The sequence below is a fragment of the Cibotium barometz genome, chromosome 24, assembly GCF_041138505.1.
Source record: "Cibotium barometz isolate CiBa-2024 chromosome 24, ASM4113850v1, whole genome shotgun sequence".
In the NCBI taxonomy this organism is placed as follows: domain Eukaryota; kingdom Viridiplantae; phylum Streptophyta; class Polypodiopsida; order Cyatheales; family Cibotiaceae; genus Cibotium; species Cibotium barometz.
Genome location: NC_141069.1, coordinates 38,883,748 through 38,887,641, shown reverse-complemented (window position 1 = coordinate 38,887,641; position 3,894 = coordinate 38,883,748).

Below are 3,894 nucleotides of genomic sequence, written 5' to 3'. Positions count from 1 at the left end.
TGGTGGACCAAACTGAGATAGTAGGTTACCCAATATGGAACACCATGTCTCCCTAGTAGAGCTACCAACACTTTGAAACCCCTATGTGAGAAATGTGCATTACACCACTTGTTCAAAGACTGCCCGAAACTAAAAAAATCAATACCAAACACAATAGAAGTTGTACCACTCAACATTGTTGATGTGCATAATAGATGATTATAACCACCATACAATTGAATGTGCTAACACGGCTGCAAGCCAAAACAAAATCTACCAACGCTGAAACTTCAAAATGGGTCGAAGGAAAATTATGTTATGACACATCAAACCACAATGAGGATTCAAAGTTGGAGAATGAATCCCAAAAATTAAAATGGAGACAAAAAAACCTTAAATTAACCAAAAGCTCAACCAAAGAAAAGGGATCTGGAACCTCAGAAAAGGGATCTGGAACCTCAGAAACCAAATAAAACCAAGGACTCCTTCCCATTTACTTTCCAAATGTTCATGCAAGAGCAACAAGACCAACCTGAGGGTTATCAGTTTCCCTTTCAAAATGAGTCAAATTTGCCATATGAAACTCAACCTCTCAGATAAGCTAACTTGCGAGAACTCAATGTGCTATACAGAGGAAGAATGATGTCATTGGCTTATTGAAAATGATAAGCTAGAAGTAAATGAAACCAAACGTGTCCATGCAAATTAGACACAAATGTAAATGCAACCAATGGGAAGGGGGTAAACGATATGCATCTTTGGACACAATTAGTGTTGTGGACCCTGACAATGACCTTCAAACCCTTCATCAATCCTCAATGCATAAATGTAGACTTGAAAGTGCCATAGGAGAATATGAAATGAGGACTAAAAATCAATCTATAAGTGAATGAGAATATTTCACCAAAACATATCTACTACCTCTTGAGGATCAAATCAACATTTGCCTAGATTTCCTAGTGGGCACAAACATTCACTAAAAATAAGTAATTAGCCTCACAATGCTATTCGGGAAGAATTTGGGCATCTTTAAGCCAGCCCATCCTCACTACTATGCAAATGAATTGCTAGATACAAAATGCCATGACCTTAAAGTTTGGGCAATAAGGATGATAACATCAAATATGAATTTCAAGCTACTCCTAAGGAGCTAGAAGATGTTATCCTTGGTGGTGATTGGTTGGTCAACACCTGGTATTTTATTGAAAAACAACACAAACCAACTTCTTTTAGAACCCTTGACACATCCTTTACATTGCTCTTACAAAAAGAGAAACCCTTGCCTGAAAGTTAAACTATAGAGTCTGAACACATCTTAACAAATCCAAAATAGCTAAAAGCTTAACAACTTCAAGGTTCAGAACCTAAGATCCAAACCATTTCAATGGATTCCTAGTATAGAAATTGGCTTTGGTAGTCAAAAACATCCAATCTCAAATCTATCCCTATAGACATGTAGGGTCCCTCCTCCCAAGTCATGTATGTGTCTCTTTTAATATAGATTTCAAGAAGGAAAGAGAGTGCACTTAGAGAAGAGTAAGACAATAAGGCTAGAAACATTAGGAAAGTGATAGAATAAAAATATTAGCTCCAAAAAAAATCCTAAAAGAAATAAAAAGACAAGAATAGTTCTATTAAGAGATAAGTATCTCCAAAAATAGAAATTCAAATTTGGGTGATAAGAGGTTGTATTTAGAGTAGTTTTACATATTTAGAGTCCATGCACGCTAAAAATATGGAAATATAATGCGTTTCTAAAGATGACACGTTTGCAGCTATATATAGACGTTTTTGCCTATTCTACCCACGATGTCTTGTAGACTAGATGCCTTTTGGTTCTCTTGAGTGGTTACATGACCATATTCTAAGTTTTTATCAGAGAGTTATGACAAAAATAATTTGCTGGTTCTGTCAAGGTCTCTACACAGGGAAACTGTTAAGAATGCAGCTAGTAGCCACAAGGTGATTCTAGACCTTGAGATGCATATATCCCTTCATTCTTATCTAATCTCTTGGAAAAGAAAGCTAGCTTGCTATGACCTTTATGAGGAAGAGACTACTACTCCATAGCTTTTCTTTTAAAGAAAGAATAGTATGCCGTAGCCTTGCAAGAGAAGGCTACTTTGCCATAGACCTTCGAAAGAGAGAAAAGTCAGAGTACGAGTAAGAAAGAATAGTATGCCATAGCCCTGCAAGAGAAGGCTACTTTGCCATAGACCTTCGAAAGAGAGAAAAGTCAAAGTACGAGTAAGAGGAGATAAAGCGTGGGGATGATCGGATGATTTCAATCGTAAGAGAAGGTATTAGAAGATTCTCTATTCTCATATATCAAGTTTTGAAACTCTTATTAGCGAGCAAAGACAACGATAAACGATAAATTTTTATAAGGTATACATATTTTTATTTTTCAATTATATATCATTCTTAGGGGTTGAGGTATGGCCCCGGCTTCTCTACTATTAATTGTTAATAGTGATCTATTTGAATGATTTACTAGTTAAAGTTTTTATTCTTTTAAACAACAGCATATGCCTTAATAAAGAAAGGCTTATTGCAATCTCAAGTTGAAATGCTAAAATCTTTGTGAAAGGGTTCTTTTCTTAACGTGGATTCTATTCCTATGGTTTAGTTGAGTAAATGCATTGTTATCTTGGTTAAATTAAGGTACAGGTTCAACTTCTCCTTGCCTTGACGTTGCCCCATTCTTGTGCATGTGTAGCTGGACGGCGGAGACATTAGTAAGGCCCAGAGTCGGCCCATGGTATCCCTCATACCATTGGGAGAATGAGGTTCACCGATTGAGGTAAGTGATTGTGATGCTGTCTAGTTCTGAGGGCCTAGGCTAATGCAGTGAATAAGCCCACCCTAGCGCGTAGACATCCATTTGAGGGGGGCGGGAGGATCGAGCGGCTATACCAAATTTTGTCAGACGAACATGTGCCATGAAGATTTCTAACAAAGAAGTGATGGTGCCATTTTGTGACAAGGATGAAATAACACTCAATGCTCTTTATTATGAACCTGTCCAAAAGAGGCAAGTGGCTTCTATATTAGGAGGCCACTCCTACTGAAGACCCCCCTCTCCATTGAAAATCCTTTGTGATAATCTCTCTAAATTAGCCATATCCCCAAAGCAAGACCCAATTACAAATCTACATATTTAGATTCCTCAAACTATAGTTCTCTATGAAGGTGACCATTCTATTTCTCCAAGGCTCGGAGTAAGGGCCACATCTTTTGAAGGAAGGGACACCCAAGATAGTGTCTCTATAACCTCTTCTACAAGTTTCACCAAGGAAGTAGCAACATCTCAACCACAAAACCTCTTCTATAACCTCTTCTACAAGTTTCACCAAGGAAGTAGCAACATCTTAACCACAAAACCTCATTTACACACCCACTCCTAGAAATAATTCCCAATCACTAGTGGTGGCACTAATGGTCAAACCCATGTCTAACGAAGAACCCAAGGATGGAAAATTCTACTACAAGGAAAAGTCATCCATAGACATCAATGAGACATAAGAAAAGACACATCAAGGGATCCTCATTATTAATAGCCTCTCTATTGCCACCTCCGTAACCCTTAACCATAACAACTAAGGTTATCATTGCATAGTTGGCAAAGGAAAAGCTATCATCAGGCCTCATCAATGATAACCCCTCTTGCTAAAGTCCCTAAGTCTACAATAACAAAAGAGATCAAATTCATAATTGGATCTGGTAAAATTCAAGACATAGCCTAAAGCCCATCAATCAAGGTGCAATGCTTGAAATCATACCCACAAATCTCCCTTCAGGCTCAAGGATATTATGATGGTCATAACCTCATATGGGTACCTAAAGCTATCATATATAATCAAATTTCATCATCAATCTCAACTACCAAATGTGTGCAAAAGGCTTCTATGGTTT